General features: G+C 40.4%; 1 long non-coding RNA gene across 1 annotated transcript; it reads right to left on the reverse strand.

Annotated features, from left to right (window-relative positions):
* Nucleotides 1–16,104: 16,104 nt before the first annotated feature.
* On the reverse strand, nt 16,105–16,764 carry LOC114546398 (uncharacterized). Its single transcript, XR_003691052.1, has 3 exons — nt 16,711–16,764; nt 16,434–16,499; nt 16,105–16,209 (listed from the first exon to the last, which is right to left on the reverse strand). It is a non-coding gene; the product is annotated as an uncharacterized LOC114546398 (long non-coding RNA).
* Between the last annotated feature and the right edge of the window lie 2,325 nt (nt 16,765–19,089).

Genomic DNA, 19,089 nt, shown 5'->3' on the forward strand with positions numbered 1-19,089 from the left:
TATGAACATTTACCGGGTTTGTATAGAGAAGCCTTGATGGCTTGGAGTAAAATAATTTATGTGCTAAAACCGGTGTGTTTGAGTAAAGAACATTTAATGCAGTTACCTTATCTTTTAAATCCTTTTTTCTCCTTTCAAGGGAGGAATTTGGTAAATGATAACACAATCAAAGCTGATTGTAATAGAATTATGTATATGTGTGATGAGGAGGGTAATATTTCAAACAAAGCATTACTTCAGGTGCTGGGTTTGAGAGGGGTGTTAAAGAGGACAAGTACTATTGTAGCTATGTGTAACAGGGTACGGGCAGCAATGCCTTTGGAATGGAGTCATTTTTTGAAAAAGAAAAGTGTGGGTGTATCAAGAAAACAAATGGAAATTAATGCATGTATCAGTGTGAAAGAATTTAATGTGTGTGAAGTTAAATTTCAACAATGGTATGTTTTTTTGAAAAATGGCAAATGTAAAAGACCTACGGCGGATAAGAAATGGGGAGAAATGTTTCCGGGGGAGTCTGGAGGGGATATTTGGGGAAACATTGTTGTACCCAATTCATCTCCAGAAACTTTTCATGTTGATTTTAAACTAAGGCACAGAAGAATTTTTACTGGTATAATCTGGCATCAAATACACAAGCAATACAGTAGGTTATGTAGTGTGTGTGAGGAAGAAGATGAGGATTTGGAACATTTGTTTTTAAATTTTTTTTTTTTTTTTTCAAGAGTTAAAAAATTTATTGATACATAAATGTAATCTTGTGATGGAAAAGCAAAAAGACTGGAATTGGATTTTTCTCTTTGGTATACAGAAAAAACAGAATAGCGAAGAAATAAATAATGGCTTAGTAAATTTGGCCGTGCATGGTTGGGAACAATAGTCGACATAGCTTTGCCGGAGCCACTATGTGTCCAGTGTGTGACCTCCAAATGCCGTCTTTATCCTTGCATGCTCCTTTTCTCTGCCATTCTGAATGTTCATATGATCCGGCTTCTTCTTGGATGTCTTTTATGTTTTCTGTGGTTAGTTCTGTTGGTCCTCACTCTGGTTGCAGTGTCATTTGTCTGGGAGTGTACCCTCCAACTTCTTTGGCTCTTTGGTCTGCTGCTTCATTTCCTTTTGCCACCCTTGTGTCTTCTTTGTCATGTCCTTTGCACTTCATTATTGCCACTGCTGCTGGCGCTTTTACTGCTTCCAGTAGGGTTACCAGTTGATCCTTGTGCTTGACAGGAGTCTTGCTGGAGGTCAGGAAATTCCTCTTCTGCCATTGTGGTCCATCTATATGCACCGCTCCATGTGCGTATGCTGAGTCTGTGTAGATATTGACCCTTTTCCCTTCTGACCACTGCAGTGCTTTTGTGAGTGCCAATATTTCAGCCATTTGTGCTGATGCAGGTTGTGGTATTATTCCTGAGTCCACTTGATTGTGTGTACCGTCTGCGTGTTGTTCCATCACCGCATAAGCAGCCACATTTACATTTTCTCCTTTGTAGCAGCATCCATCTGTGTACAGCCAATGTTGTGCATCTGGCAGAGGTTCGTTTTTCAGGTCTGGCCTGAGTTTCAGTTCTTGTGCTGCCACTTCTTCACAGCTGTGGGGTTTTCCGTGTCCTATTTTGTCTGCCAAATTGATGGCTGAGGTTACAAAAGTGATGTGGGGTTGTCTCAGCTCCTTCTGTATTTTCAGTTTTCGTTCAGTACTTAACGGGAATGCATTGCTCTGCAGGAATGTGGTCACTCCGTGGTCCGTGTGGATCTGCAATGGGTGATGCATGACCAGGTGGGTAGTTTTTTGGACAGCTTTCGATAGTGCTGCCAGATGTTGAGCACAGGATGTTTGTCCTTGTTCAATAGTGTCCAATTTCGAGCTGTGGTAGGTTAGCACTAACCTGTCTCCCCCTTTTTTCTGGAAAAGAGCGGCATGAACATGTCCGTTATTGACAGAAACATCAAGCTGACATGGAATGGTGTAGTCAGGTGCAGCCAATATGGTGGCCTGGGAGAGTGCTTCCTTAGTGAGGGAGAAGGCAGTTTCAGCTTCAGGAGACCATTGGAGGAGAGCATTTAGGTTTCTGTTTCCAGCTTCAGCCACTAGGTCTCTGAGTGGTTGGATGAGGAACTTCTTCAGTGGCTTTCGAGACCTGTAGCTTCAGAGCTCTTTTGGTCAATTGCAGCATCTCTTCATCATTTGTTCGCGATGTAGGTCGGTGTGATGGGAGATGTGCGCCAACCATTGTTCTTCTGGCAGGTTGAGCTAGGCCAACAGTGAGTTTCAGTTGTTTTTGCACTGGCTCAGGCAGACCAGCTATGCATCTCTCTCTCCACAGCAGGATGGAGGCCTTGGAGCGGTCATACTTCTCTCCCCAAGCTGACCTCCATAGAGATTTAGCCCTGTTAAGATAATCAATGGGGTTTTCGCCTGGTTTCAGGGTTAGGCCTGTCATGGCTTCTGGGTTGGCCTTGGTGGGATATTTATCACGAAGCCCATCCCAGACAACTCCTCTATAGTTCCTGAAATTGTCTCCATCATGGTCATTTCTGGAGATGTGGAGGCTCTTGAGCAGGCGTTTGGCTTCATCACCACCCATGGCTCTGGTGAGGAGGGCTCTCATATCTCCTAGGGCCAGGGTTTGGCCCTGGCAAAGTTCTTCCAACGTATCCATGGTCCAGCTCCCTGGGTGATTGGTGGGAGGTCATCCAGTAACCCCTCCAGATCTCTGTTTGAATGGCACATACACTCCAAAGTTGGTTGAGGGGTGTTCCATAATAGGGAAAGCTCCAGCCCCCCTTTTTTGGGGTCTGTCTCTAAGGTCATATACTCTTCTTGCTTCATCCATGACCTTCGCTTCTCCTTCAAACACACCTTGCAGCTGCAGTTTCTGCATGCCTCCATCGTGTGGGGGACCCCTTTTGGTGAAGTGTTTTATAATTCTGTGCTGCTTTTCATCTTCATCGTCAGTAGAGGATACGTCAGTTCCTGATTCCTTCAAGCTAACCGCTGAGGTGTGGCTGGAGAAGGTGTAGTCAGAGTATTTGGAGACTTTATCTGAGGGGGCATACTCATTTACAAATGGATCAAAAGGAGGTGGTCTCACTTACAGACCCCCTCTAGGAGTGCTCTGGGACCGAGGTTGGGGCAGGAGTTGAGGCGTTGATTGTGATGGTGGCAGTTGGAGTGATGCAGTGGATGGTCCTGGGGGTCCTTGGCCTGATGGTGACTGTGTCCCAACCATGGATTCCCCCTTGAGCTGGCTCATTTCTGCTGTTTTGCATTTGATTTTCTAGTTTGTCAACTGTGTCAGTCAGGTCGGCTGTGCATTTCACCAGATTTGCCAGGTCGTTGTGTTGGGGGATGTCCAGATCCAGAACTCCTCCATTCACTTCCAGTACACCTCTCTTTACTGGCACCACATGAGCTTGAACCACTGTTATAGCCTCGTAGGATGGTTGTGACAGGGAAGGGTACATGCTGGCAGTGGCTGTGGTTGGGTTATTATTAGTCTTTTCTGGCACTACTTTAGTTGTGCCACCAGATGTTGCCAACTTATCATTTTTCCTTTTCAGTTTACCCAGCAGTTCAGTCAGCCCCCTTGTGACATCTTTCTCCACGGCTTTCTTTTGTTTACGCCCCCATGCAGGCCCCCACCTACTACTCCCTTTTTCTTTCCATTCTGTGTCTGCCACTCGTGCCTGACTCTCTGCTCTGATATTCAAAGTTCTCAATACACTCTCATCTCTCCCTATGTCTGCCAACAGTCCTTCCTTTTCCCACTTACAGAGTATCTTTTTCCCTGTCTCAACCCATTGTTTCTGCTGCCCCCCCGGTGCTTTCTTCCCCAGTTTCACCAACAGAAAAGCTTTCAGTTCTTCCATTTCAGCACTGTATGCACAATCTTTCACTTCTTTATGCCATGATACAGTTCCCAACAGCACCCGAAACACACTATATATAAGAAACCGTATATATTTTCAATGAACAATTGTCTCTGCTTTTCAAAGTGTCAATTTGACTCTGTAACGTCAGTCTGTCTCTTGTCCTGCTGTATGTTGCTCTCAAAATCTGAGTCTAGCTCTAAACTCACTTCGTCACCACTACCTGTTACTGTTTCACTCTTTTCCTAAAGTATTCTCCCCTGTCCGTTCGGACACTTCACTAGTAATTGTTTGTACTTCAAGCTGTGCCTTATTAATTTTATCCTCTTCACAGTATACCTCAAAATCAAACAGTGCTCTAGTAATTTTATTCTCTTCACAATATACTTCAAAATCTTTTATTTATTTTATTTATTTATTTATTTAAGGACAATGCACATTTAATAAACATGTACAGCAGTACACGTAAAAGTGCCAGATTATAGCCCAAAGGCTAATTTCCATCTGTAGTCCCAATTGGCAGATATAAATTACAATAACAAGACATAAGATAAACACTATTAACATCTGCTATATAAAACAGGATGAAAAAAACAAAAATTATTAATAAATGTTACAACATCTGCCTCCGTATCGAAATGTAAAACGTTTTGTCATTGCATTGAATTCACAATCATTGGCTTTTTACAGTATTTACCAACCAACCAACTGCGATTCCTCTAATTAAGTCAAATTAAACCAACTCTCCAATTTTTCAAACCAAGAGCTTTTTACGGTTTTATTTCACCCAATGTACTCAACTTTCCGACCAGTTGCATAAGCTTTTTACGAGTCTCTTATAGCCAATTTATAGGTCTCGTCAGACCATTGAACCTTCGAAGGTTTACCTCTTTGATTTTAGTTTTGCCCAACTCTCCGGTCTCAATGAACCAAGAGCTTTTTACAGGCTAATTTAGATTTATTTTTTGTTACCCAACTCCCCGGTCACGGCGGACCAGGAGCTTTTTACAGGCTAATTTAGATTTATTTTTTGTTGCCCAACTCCCCGGTCACGGCGGACCAGGAGCTTTTTACAGGCTTTCTTTAGATCTAATTTTTGTTGCCCAACTCCCCGGTCACAGCGGACCAGGAGCTTTTTACAGGCTTTCTTTAGATCTAATTTTTGTTGCCCAACTCCCCGGTCACAGTGGACCAGGAGCTTTTTACAGGCTTTCTTTTCACTCTGTTAACAGTTCTTATTTTGCAATTTCGTTTTACTGTTTAGTTTTCTTTTATACTCTTAAGATTTCATTCAATTTACCAACGGCACTCTTGTTCTTCTTTACTCAAAAATGTGGTTATGCTCAATGTGCAGAAGTTAGATATTAACAGGTCTCTGCTTACCTTATTTCTGACAGCGCGCTGTTTTGAGTGAAGAAAAAACTGGAGTCCGTCCTGTCTGCTCAATTCAGGGGAAAGTCCTCTGGCGCCACCTAGTGGATCGCATCGGGGTCACCACTTTGTCGTGTTTCAAAATCCACTAAGTACGCAAGAAGTTATTAAAAGTTGGAGGAGTACTGTGGTTTAGACTTAGCCTCCCCTGCTTGGTGCACAGACTGGTCCCAGTCTTTTGGCACACGCCCTCTTCATCAGTTCTTAGGCAGACTTTAACTATGCTGATGGTCAGAGAGAACAATGCGCCGCTGTTGCCTGTCACAGGTTGAGGAGTAAGTTATTCTCATGGTCAAACTGATATCAAACTGATATTAACTTTGTTGCTGCATTCTTGTTGCTTTCTGACGACCGTCATACAGTGCTGCTTTCTGCACATACAACAGTATCCTTTTCTCATTTTGCATAACTAAGCTGTCACAGTGCTCTTCCACTAAACACACAACTATAATTCAACTATGATTTGTATCCTCATAAAGCATAGCCAGCTTGACTGATTATTTTTATTTCTTACACACCACAGGTCTTATGTTGACAAAGTGGACGCAGACATAGCAAACTCCAAAGGCAGTCGTAATATTTACCTAGCACACTAAAGCAAAACATCGCCGTAGCTTTAGCTACCTGTCTAATCTTGTCTTGAGTCCAGACTCGAGTACCACAGCCCTGACAGGTAGATATCACTTAGCTGAACAACTGAACAAGCTGCAACAAGCTGATTGATACAATGGGAGCCTGACTCTCATTGCTAAGTTGGCACAATGTAACCTCGCTGTCCCAGGTACATCTATGCCGAGTGAATGTGTTTTCTCAACGGCAGGGGACATAGTCGCTGCAAGTACGTCTCGCCTCTTGGCAGAAAATGTGGACAAACTGATTTTCTTGCAGAAGAATATGAAAATTAAGTAAACAGAGGAGTGTCATGTTTTTTTGTTGGCATTTTCAGCCTTTATTTGTATGGGCAGATGAAGACATGAAGGGGGAAATGACATGCAGCAAAGGGCCACAGGTTGGAGTTGAACCCAGACCCACTGCATCGAGGAGTAAACCAGGGGTGAAATTGTCAATCACACATTGGGGGACAGCTGTGGGACTTTTTGTGTTGGCGCATGCACACAATTTTTTTTAATCAAAATAAAATAAAAGTCAGAGTCCAGATGTTTGTAATTGTATTACACAACAAGGAATTTTATTACATCTGATCGTCAAACCAACGTATACTCACCCTGTAATGATTACAGCATCGGCATCAATTACAAGCCTGAATTGACAACAAAGCGGCCAGTGATCTCTCTCTTATATTCTTCTATAAACATATAGTGGCTATAAACGTTTTGATTAAATTACTGTTACAGGATAACAATATTCTAATATCAAGTCTTGAGCAATGATAGTAAAACAGTTATGTACTAATGAGGGAAAATGCTCTTTATTTTGTACAAATTTAAACAAAACTAACTTGTCAGTTTAAAAATAAACTCGCTGAAGTGCTCAAGCCACTAGCCACATATTATATTAAATACAGTTTGTAGGCCAATGTAGGCTCATACAGTAGGTCCTATTTTCAAAATTCTTGACACATCTTTATAAATCAAACACAAAGTAATAGCGGATGTCACTCATGGCTATTAAGCTTTTGCAGACTTGTTTTCTATCAATTCTGTCCAACCTATCTCTGTTCAACCTCTTTTGCGTCATATTGGTTCTCAGCCAGGTTTTTAGCCTTCTCAAAGCACTGAAGCTTCGTTCAGCCTGTGATGAAGAAGCAGGAACTACAAGCAAAAGTCTCAGGAGTGTCTCTACTTGTTTAAAAAGACTCCTGACCTCAGGCACCATGGTCTTTAGCAGGTCCACCACATCCCCACAGTTGCTGTACTGATAGGTGGACTTCAGCATCGACAACTGCACCTGCAAGACAAAACTAAAAATGAATCAATGAAAATAATTGTATGACTTTTTATACTAAACATAACTGTGACCATATATTTACTGTCTGTACTATACAAATAATACATTCTTTGGACCCTATGCATTTGCAACCTTACCTTTAGAGTTACTTGGTCCAACTCTGGGTAGCTCTTGATATCATCCATCTCTCCGCTGATAAGGACCTTCTCCAAACTTCCGAGTGTATGAATACCCGGCTCATCAAAGCGCTGTGTAAGCTGCCGAGCAGCTGTGTCAAGCATGTTGAAATAGTGGCTTCTGTAGAATGACTCTGCAGAGGGGTGAATATGCGGCTCAGCTGGTCCAGATAATCGTTTTGGAGGGCAGCAAATATGGGGCATCTTGATGGGCACCAGGTCTAATGATGAGGCAATGTCTTGGGCTTGCGCATACAATCCTTCGAAATGCTCTTCTGTTCTTCTGTTCTCCAAATGTCTTTTGACATGCTCCACAGCCAGCATCATACCAGAGATTGTCTGCCGTTTACTCTGAAGGGAGGTATTCAGGGTTAATAGGGCTGACATGACATCTGCAGCCATCTTAAGCCCCAAGACTGTGTTTCCTTTGAGGAACACCTCATGAAGTCCATTAGCCCTGGATGCAGTCTCCCTCACACTACAGTTCACCATCTCTTCAAGTGATGTGAACACACTGTCGTACTGACTGAGCACAGACTGGATGGCTGGTGTGCGTACGGTCCATCTAGTGGGACATAATGGCTTCAGGGAGGTACCTTACACTCTTAGATTTAGCTATTTCACTGAAAATTTATTAAAATTTTCCAGACTGGTTAGAAAAGCTTCCTAATTCATTGACTGCGTCAAGCGAGTTCCTGACAACCGATGAAGCTGAAATAGTCATCTGTGGTACAAGGTTTATGCAGTGTGGACCACAGTGAATATATGGAGCCAGAGGTTGCTCCCTTCTCAAGAGAGCCTGTACTCCCTGTACCTTACCGGACATGTTGGCTGCACCATTGTATGTCTGCCCTCTCAACTGTGAGATGGGCAAGTTCAGTCGGAGTATGACGTCAGTGGCAACTTTAGCAATGCTCTCTCCAGTTGTGGAGTTAGTTTCATACAGCCCTACAAACTCTTCGCTAGGATCTAGATCACCTACATACCTTATACATATGCACTCTTGCTCTATCCCAGCAATATCTTGAGTTCTATCAACGATCAAAGAATATTGCACTACAGGCAAATGTTGTACTTCCTGTACTATTTCTTTGATAATAGAGTTACTTATTATCTGAAGTATTTTGTTTTGGATCATTGGATTTGTAATATTCTGTTTCCCTGCAAGCCAGGAGGCCAGCTAGGGATCATCCTCTGCCTTGTACTGAAGTAGCTGTTTAAAGTTTCCTTCATTCTGCTCATAACCTCTGAAAGCATTGCCCTGCCTCGCCAAATACTGTATGCCACCAACTATCGTCAAAAGTTTTTCCTTGGCTTGTTCTAGTTTCTTTTGTGCACAAGATAATTGTATAGTGATTGGTTGGGCTTCATGTATGTACGTGGTCACTGCATGTTTATGGCTCTGGCTTTTCCCATGATTTTCAAATTTTTCAACAGCCTTCCTCCAATTCTTGAATCCAACTTTAATAAATGCAGAGTCAGCCTTTGTAGTAATTTTTGGCTTCTTGCCTCTGAATGCCCTACAGCAGTAAAAGCACAGAACTCCCTTGCTTATTGGGCAGTAATGTAGCCAGGGATTTTCACAGAACCACCTCTCCTGGAAAGACAGAGTTTTGTCGGCAAGAACTTGTGTTGGGATGGTCTTGACATTTGGCTGGTTCGGGGTATGTCCTAGCTCCTCTGCTGATGCCTGTTCATCTAGCCTGTTCTCATCTACTCTTGTCTGGACATCTGGCTCATTTGGGGTATTTCCAAGCTCTTCTGTTGCTACCTGTTCTTCTTGTCTGCTGTCACCTACACTGAAGTCACTCTGCACTACCTGTAATTCAAAATGAGTAACATCAAAACTTTCTGATATCTGTGGTTTGAATCCTGAGTGCTATTTGGCTGATTTAAACCCATGGTTTAAGAGACTGTATACCACAAGTATGATATGTTACCTATTTTTAATGCACTATTTGTTATGGAAACTGGTTTATTACAGCAATGAGGTGTCTCAGGGTTTTGTGATATATGGCCAATATACCAGAGCTAAATGCTGTATCCAGACACTCCATGATGCATCATGCTAAAACAATTTTTGCTTACAGCATACCATTTGTCACTCACCTCAGCGTCCACCCTACTCTCACTCACATCCGTCTGATTCTCTGCCTTTTGCTGAAACTCGCTCTGCTGGATGAGTCAAATAATACAGTCAGACAAACAAAATATTTTGGTAAGAGCCCCCAGGGGTAACTGTCCCCCCCCCTCTTTATTTCACATTTATTTCCCACAACATGTCACCAATTTTATCCCACAACACTTTCCCTGGCTGGCACTGATCATGCACAATTAAAATTGTCCTGTGTCTAATGACAATTTATGTAGATATTCCCACCAAATTATTTTGTGATAAATGTATGTAATTGTTTCATATTTTTAAAACATTTCAATAAGTAGAGCTATATCTTTGTTTTGAATGCACAATTACAACAGCCGTAACTAATCCACTGGTCTAGAGATTATCCCAATACTTACAAAAAAAATCATCACATTTTCTAAAAATCTAAACATCTTTTTCCCTTCATAATTCTCATAAGAATGGCCATGATCAACATATTCTTTTTCCTCTAAACTTTGCTTTTTTGTTTTAGCAATTAAACATTGTTCTTAGGGGCGGCTTGTTACCCCATCTTACCCTATAACGTTACATTCACTCACAATGAATGTCAGTTAAGAGCTATTAATGTCAGTCTGGTGTCCTGTACCTTAGAACATTAAATTACTTCTGTTAAAAATGCCTAAAATCTCCAGAAACGTACTTTCTTTTTCTTTCCAAAGAAATTACGGATGTCAGCAGCTGCAGTCTTTCTCTTGTTCATTTTTGGCCACTACTGTGAAATATAACAGCAACACAATTCCAAAGGGATGAAAATGGTGAAGTAAGAAAGAACAAATGGCAGGCCTCTAAAATAACTTGCTAGATAATAACCCAATTCTGAGAACAGGAACGTGGCCCAAAAACGCTAACGTTAGCTGTCAAAACTGGGTTTGGTACAGACTTCCAGTACATTTGAAAAGCCTGTCACTGACCGCTATCCCAGTTTGCTTTAAAGCCAGGCTACATGCTAGCGTGTATATAGTAACGTTAGCTAGCTGTCGGCTAGCTTGTCAATAGTCCCTCCCATTCATACAAGCTGTATAGTATTACAGTCGAAATTCTACAATTCGAAATTCTAGTGAAATTCACCTGGTCGTTATCTAAGGGATTATGTCAGCCAAATACAGGATATTTACCATTCATAGATACGTGCCAAATGTCTGTCAGATTTCGCGCTCCTAACTCTTCTTCTGTTTGGTTTTTCCTAACTCACTGACTGTGCACGAGCAATATTTTCGGAGCTGGAAAGAAAGACATATTTGCAATCACATCGATATTGCCCGCATAATCATACAGTATGATCAAATATTGGGGGGGACAAATTGTCCTTATTTGAATATTGGGGGGGACGTGTCCCCCTGTCCCCCCATAGAATTACGCCTATGGAGTAAAACTCTATATATGGGCACCCTCGCTACCATCTGAGCTATCCGGGTCCCCAGGAGTGTTGTTTTTAAACAGTGCAGTGTGTTGGATCAGCCCATTCTCATGGCAGTTCGTAAAATGGTCCTGTTATTGAATCTATGGATTTGTGGACAGGACACGATAATGTCGTTATTTTCGTGTGGTGATCACGGATTTTAAAGTAATGTATTTCAATGGGAAGCATATTTTGTGATAACAATCACAACGATTACGGTAGCGAGTAGTATTGATAAGGCGAAAATCCGTGCAGGGAGGTTGGTCGGGGTGGTGGATGGTTCAAACAACACAGGACTTTCACCCTGGAGATCAGGTATCACGTCCCGTGTGTTGCAGTTCCTTTCTGTGTTATTCTCTTCCTAACCACAACCGTCCCGTTGTTGTCGGCGTCTCCTGCGTGTGACGGTTCCTTTCCCCGTTTTTCTTTTCCTAACCACAACCGTCCCGTTGTTGTGGCCGGCGTGTGGCGTTTCATTTCCCCGTTGTTGCGTGCCACAGAGACAGCGTGTGGCGTTTTCATTTCATCATTTTATTGAAACCAAAGTGCAAACGCTGTCTCATCAACCGGTGATCACTGGACGTCAGTGAGTAATCACTAATATATATATATATATATATATATATATATATATATATATATATATATATATATATATATATTTATAGTGTACAGGCCAAAAGTTTGGACACACTTTCTCATTCAATATGTTTCCTTTTTATTTTCATGACTATTTACATTGTAGATTCTCACTGAAAGCATCAAAACTATGAATGAACACATGGAATTATGTACTTAACAAAAAAGTGTGAAATAACTGAAAACATGTCTTATATTTTAGATTCTTTAAAGTAGCCACCCTTTGCTTTTTTATTAATAAGGGACAAAATTCCACTAATTAACCCTGACAAAGCACACCTGTGAATGTAAAACCATTTCAGGTGACTACCTCATGAAGCTCATTGAGAGAACACGAGTGCAGAGTTATCAAAAAAAGCAAAGGGTGGCTACTTTGAATAACCTAAAATATAAGACATGTTTTCAGTTATTTCACACTTTTTTGTGTTCATTCATAGTTTTGATGCCTTCAGTGAGAATCTACAATGTAAACAGTCATGAAAATAAAGAAACACATTGAATGAGAAGGTGTGTCCAAACTTTTGGCCTGTACTGTGTGTGTGTGTGTGTATATATATATATATATATATATATATATATATATATATATTAGGGGTGTGACGAGACGCTTACTCCACGAGACGAGACACATCACGAAATTGGGTTCACGAGAACGAGACGAGACGAGATTTTAAATTTTTTTTTAAAGAAATCCTCAATGATGAAATATATGAATGGAAAATAGTTTTTTTATACAACTGAAAAATCACAAAATGCAAAACAATTTGTGTGCATTTTGAAATCAACTATTAATGATGAATGTTATTTAACTTTTTTTTACTATTTTAATGAATCATATGCAGTAAAGGACGTGCAAACACTGCAAAATGTTTTGTATAAACTCTACCAACTGGCTTCTGCCTTGTACAATTTCACATGAGAAATCTAACTCCTTTCCACAAATCGAACATAAAAAAATAAACAGTATGTGTAAATAAAATAAATGTGTAAATAACAGAAAAACTTTAAATGCAAACAGTAAGTGTATCAATAACCAAAGTACTGCTCTCTCAAAACTACAAGTGCAAACAGAAACAATTTTTTTCTATAAGATAAACTACACAGAACAGCCTAAGATATGGTCATGTTCTTTTCAAGAATATAAGCATGTCGACTATTTCTGGCAGCAGTTGAGACCTTTGGGCAGTAACTATGTCTCCTGCAGTAGAAAAAAACACACTCACTTGGAACAGAGGTAGCAGGGATGGAAAGGTATGCTTTGGCAAGTGGAGACAGCAAAGGATATTTAGGAGTTGCCGAAATCCGACATTTTCCACCACAGAAAATGGCCTCATATCAGCTGCAATGAAAACGCCTATGTCCCTCGTTATTGCCGTGGCTCTTGCACGGCAATTATTTGCAGAGATGCAAAGGCTTTTAGAGTTGTTTGCCCTTTTAATGTTTTCGTCGCGGGTGCAGTAGTTAGTAGAGAGCTGTGGTGGTGCTGTAAGTGTTTTTGCATAGTGCTCGTGTTAGCCCGCGGTATCTGGCATTTTTTCTTACAATGTTTACATATTGTGTTCGTCTTGTCTGTCACTCTTTTGCTGTTTATTATTTCCGCAGGAAAACCAAAATGTTTGCACACAAATGATTTAAAAGTGGCAGGGGGATCTTCAATAGTAATTTCACTCTCCATCACGCTGACATCACATCGCCTCACGAGACAACTTTTCACCTCGACGAGAAATCTCGTCACGTTTTAATCTCGCGCACCCTTTATATATATATATATATATATATATATATATATATATATATATATATATATATACATACATACATACATACATATATATATTACTGCACACTATATTGACTCTGGTAACTAGGGTTGGGTACCGAAACGTGCCGACCTAAACGGTAGTAACGAGACTGAATAAGAGAAAATTTCTGTGCCTCATTTCGGTGCCTGACTTTACACTACACCTGAGAGCAGGTAACATTAGCCTACCTTTAGCTAGCAGCTGGATTAAACAGGGTTAAAATGCTGACAGCTAACGTTAAACAGTGTAAAGTGTGATTGGATTTCACTGTACTGTACGTAACGGTCTGCTCTGCACCGCAGCAGCTGCCGTTGTCGAAATTAAACAACACAGACGGTGCGTTCACTTGCAGCTGCCGTTGTCGGAATTAAACAACACAGACTTAAAACAGGTGGCCTCGTGGTGCATTCAAAGTAATTGTAAAATATCATTTTCCCATCTGGTGGTTGTTTTTGTCGTTAAACAGCAATTTACTGGTGAAATAAATTGTTATAGTTATTACATTATTATTAAATCTTTAATGTTGACCATGGCCTTAACAATAAACCAGTTCCTGACTCTTGTTTAGTACCCTTCTTTTTTTATTTTGTTTACAGTAAATAAATAATAAATTAATACAAATCTTAAAGTGAAGTTCATAAAGTAACTTTCTTTGCATTAATTTGATTCCCAATCAAGATACACTTGTAATAATTGCTTTCCATTATTAATATTTACTTAAAAACAGTTCTGAAATGCAAAATAGAATTTTAATCATGTGATAAAACATGCCATTAATCGCAATTAACTATAGAAATTCAGCGATTAATCGAGATTACATAATTTTTTAATTAAAACCTTCTGTTGAAATTGTATGCATAATGTGTAATAACAATTTCAACTGATGCTCATTGCAAGTTACATGTACTCCAACATTTTTGTTATTAAAAAATTGACTTTTGTCTCAAACTTTTCATAGAAAAATTGAAAAGCACAAAAATAATGCTCAACAACACTGGTGTATATTTACATTTTAACACAATACAATTATTAAGATTATTATTGATTCACAAAAAAATGCATTCCACTTGCAGGATTATTTAAAAAATAAATAAAAATGCATTAAAAACATAATGTAGGACGGGGCGGCCTCTAGCTCACCCAGTGGGAGCGTTCGCCCCATGTTGGCTGAGTCCTGCAGCGGCGCAGTGTTAAGGGTGAGGGAAGTAGAGGACCCAAAATGCAGAGAGAGCAGGCAGGCAGGCAAACGTTGAAGTGGAGGATTTAATAAAAACAAAAAGCGGCAGTACAAAGACTGGAAAACTCACAAAAAATAAACTGACAGGAAAAACATAGGCAGGAGCAAACTGACGCAGACACCAACACAAGGCACAGGGAGAAAACACAAGGGCATGGCTACAAAACGATCTCACACAAGACAAGGGGAACACAGAGGCTAAATACATGAGGCGATGGGTAAATCAGAAACAGGTGAGACAACAGGTGAAGCACATCAGGGCGGGGCAGGACAATCAACAAAGGCGGGAAACAGAAAGACATGACAAGACAGAAGACCAGACTATCAAAATAAAACAGGAAGCAGGACAAACAGACAAAACATGACGTAACCTAAATACAGACACTTGACACAACACTAGACAACACCAGGGATAACAGAGACGACAGGAACACAATGCAGAATAACAAAAATGGGAAACAAACACACAAAATACAACACGGTCAAAACAGGGTAAACAGAAATATACAAAACAGGATAAATACATACAAGGGAAAAAATATACAAACAGGCAACAGAAATATACAAACAGGCAACAGAAATGTCCATAACCACAACACGCAGGGTTCAGGTATGACCTGCTGCCCTTTGATGCGTGTCATCCCCCATCTCTCTCCCTCTTTCATATCTATCCACTTTCAAATAAAGCCCAAAAATAATCTAAAAAAAATAAATAATATAGGACAAACAAAATCTACATCCAACGTGGAGAAGAAAGACAAAATAAAAAATGCAAAACACATGTGGGTGAGGCTGGGGAAGATGAGTGGAGGCAAGAGAGGAAAAGGCAGGGAGAAATAAAGGCAAGAGGGAGAGGAAGAACACAGAATGTGAGTGAACAGAATGATTAACAAATAAATAAAAAAAAATATATGTATATATATATCTATATATCTATATATATATATATATATATTTAATCTAAAATTTAAAACATTTACATAAATAGGTGGAGACATCCTTACACAAAGATGGCTGCCGTAAAATGCAATCCTGTTGAGGCTACAATCTAGTATGGATTATTGACTGTACGATGCTATTTAAAAAAAAATCATTTCCCAAATTTGTGAAATGAACTCCGTCTCTTATAAATATCCCAGGACAGTCAAACTTTATGGAAGGATGCCTTACACTGTCTCCACCCAATTCCCTGACAAATTTGTCATCTCTCTGTTCACCCAAATTCTGGTCTTGTTGATCTTTCCTGGATCTGCTTTCCTCCAGTGACATCTCTCATTGATGGAAAAGAGAATGATCTTCATCTCAGGAAAGATGCCATGGAGGTGCAGCAGGTCCTGCTTCATCACTGTGACAAGCTCCACACCTTTGATGTTGGCAAGGTCGTTGCCGCCACAGTGAATCAGCAGGACATCCGGGACTCTTCTTTCTCTCAAAGACTGATGAAAGGTTCCTCCATCTCAGACCACCCCAGCCAAACCACCACACACGGCCATCCAGTCCAAGGTTTGTCCCGGCTGTGGTCTGTGTGGCTCTCTCTTCCCCACGTCGGATGTAGCTGTCTCCAATCAGCCACACTTTCAGACCTAGATATTATTAAGTATATTGGATTTTAAAAAAAGTACTTTGTGCTCTTCTTTACACAAACATGGTTTATTAAGCTCTCATATACATTTTATATTGTGTAAAGGACTAAAATTACAGGTACTAATCATACCCTAAAAAAATTCCATGAATTTGTGTATCACCTTTATGAAAAGATTATGCAAATAGAATAAATAACAATGCTTGAATATATAGCCTAGTTCACCTTGTCCAAGTACGGCCGGGACCACATTGCGGTTTGTCCTTTTGGGCTCAGTCCACCGGGGAGTGTCTAAATAAAGTAGGTAAAAAACATGTTTTATGTTCTCCCTACTTTAAAAACAAAGAAAATGATCAGCAAATGCATATTCAGTTGAGTTAACTAGCACTCAGACTACTTATGTATGTGTTTTCCTATAATACATATATCCTGCCAGGTCTATCAATTTCTGTATCATCTTCATGAAAGGATTATGGAAATATAATATATAAATGTTGTTCACCATGTCCAAATACTGCCGGGACACCAACGTGATTGTCCTCAGTCCACATATCTGCCATCTAAATAAAGTAAAAACATTCATGCTCAATATCCAAAACACAATGTGTGTGTCTTCCTATACCAATGACAGAGATATGAAGGTAAATATGGTGCAAAACGTGAGAGCTTGTAAAATACAATGTGAGAACTTGCAGAACAAAAAATCTGAACTTGTATGTTAAAATTTGCACTTGTAAAATTAAAATTTGCACTTGTAAAACAAAAATTTGCCCTTGTAAAAAATATTCACACACATGATCTGAATTTGAAGTCACAAAAAGAAAAAAAACACGAGAGCTTGTAAAAAAAATCTGAACTTGTAAATTGAAATTTGCACTTTGTATTCATAATGTGAAATCGCAGAAAAAATATTCACAAATGTGTAAATTGATATTTGCATGAACACAATGACAGCTGCAAAAGTGTAATGCTACATTTACATTTACTATTTTTTTACTCAAGTTCATTTTCCATCACAACCACAACTCAGTGATTACAACCTCTCGAATCTGTCTCTGCAATGTCACATATGTGCTCTCTCGCATCACGAAGAAGAATCTGCGCCTCGACTTTTGCAACACTTGTTGCTATACATTTGGTGCAAAACTAATTTGTACCTGTGGACTACGGCTGTGGAGCTCTGAGCCAACAGGACGGGGAAAGCAGGGTTTCTATCACCAGATGCTACCGGGTGTGAGGCTCTCTGTGTCCCGCTGGAGCTCCGACTGCAGGTTGAGGTCGGCAGCGAAGCTTTCTGGCAATAGCAATGTTGCTACGCTGGCCGATCGCCCCTCATCTGGTGATAGAAACCCTGCTTTCCCCGTCCTGTTGGCTCAGAGCTCCACAGCCGTAGTCCACAGGTACAGATAAGTTTTGCACCAACTGTATCGCAACAAGTGTTGCAAAAGTCGAGGTGCAGATTGGCCACTTTGTGATGCGAGAGAGCACACATGTGAAGTTGCAGTGACAGATTCGAGAGGTTGTAAGTTGTGGTTGTGATGGAAAATGAACTTGAGTAAAAAAAAAAAGTACACGAGTAAAGGTTGCATTACACGTTTGCAGCTGTCATTGATTTCATGCAAATATCAATCTACACATTTGTGAATATTTTTTCTGCGACTTTACATTCAGAATACAGGTGATTTTCTACAAGTGCAAATTTCAATTTACAAGATCAGATTTTTTTTACAAGCTCTTGTGTTTTTTTTCTTTTTGTGACTTCAAATTCAGATCACCTGTGTGAATATTTTTTACAAGTGCAAATTTTTGTTTTACAAATGCAAATTTTAATTTTACAAGTTCAAACCTCGGCAGACCCAGACTCTTGGTAGGCGGTGTCTGACGGGGCCGGTTGGGGGTGTGAAGGCGATAATAGTCGCATTGAAAATAGTGGAACAGTGACTTTGAAGGTAGTCGTTGTAGTTCATGTCACAGCAGGACGTTGCGGGATGAAACGTGGCGCTGCAGAGCACGGGTGGGTGCAGCAGACGCAGCAGGACGCGGCTGGGCGGTGAAGGGAATCGCAGAGCATAGCTCTGCGAAGAAAAAACATAAGGACTCCGGGGAGTAAACTCCCCAGAGCTAGGTTAGTAACAAGCAGTTCTGGGACAGGATGCATACAAAAGGAAACAAATGAAAACATTGATGAGAGGCTGTACTGACCTGCCCCCCTCAACTCACACTATATTGATTATATGATCAATAAATCTGATGACTACGAAGAGAAGCAGGTGGGCCGGGTTAGGCGGACGCTGCAACTCCTCACTACACCAAGGCTCTGGCTCCCATTCTACTTTTGGAGACTCTAGGAACCACAAGTAACTGCATTCTGGGAGCGGAGTGCTCTAGTGGGACAATAAGGTACTAAGAGCTGTTCTAGATAGGATGGTGCTTTACCATTTAGGGCTTTGTAGGTCAGGAGATGGACTTTAAAGTCAATCCTGTATTTTACAGGAAGCCAATGCAGAGAAGCTAATACATGAGAAATATGATCTCTTTTCTTAGTTCTCGTCAGAACACGTGCTGCAGCATTCTGGATCAGCTGGAGAGTCTTAAGGGACTTATTTGAGCAACCTGACAGTATAGAGTTACAATAGTCTAGCCTGGAAGTAACAAATGCATTGTTTTGAGACAGGATATTCCTAATTTTGGCAATGTTACGAAGATGAAAAAAGGCTGTTCTCGATGATTGTTTTAGATGGGCGTTAAAGGATATATCCTGATCAAAAATAACTCCTAGATTTCTGACAGTAGTGCTGGAGGCCAGGGCAATACCATCCAGAGTAGCTATATCTGTAGATAATGAAGTTCGGAGGTGTTTAGGGCCCAGCACAATAACTTC

Source organism: Perca flavescens, chromosome 20 (genome assembly GCF_004354835.1).
Source record: "Perca flavescens isolate YP-PL-M2 chromosome 20, PFLA_1.0, whole genome shotgun sequence".
Lineage (NCBI taxonomy): Eukaryota > Metazoa > Chordata > Actinopteri > Perciformes > Percidae > Perca > Perca flavescens.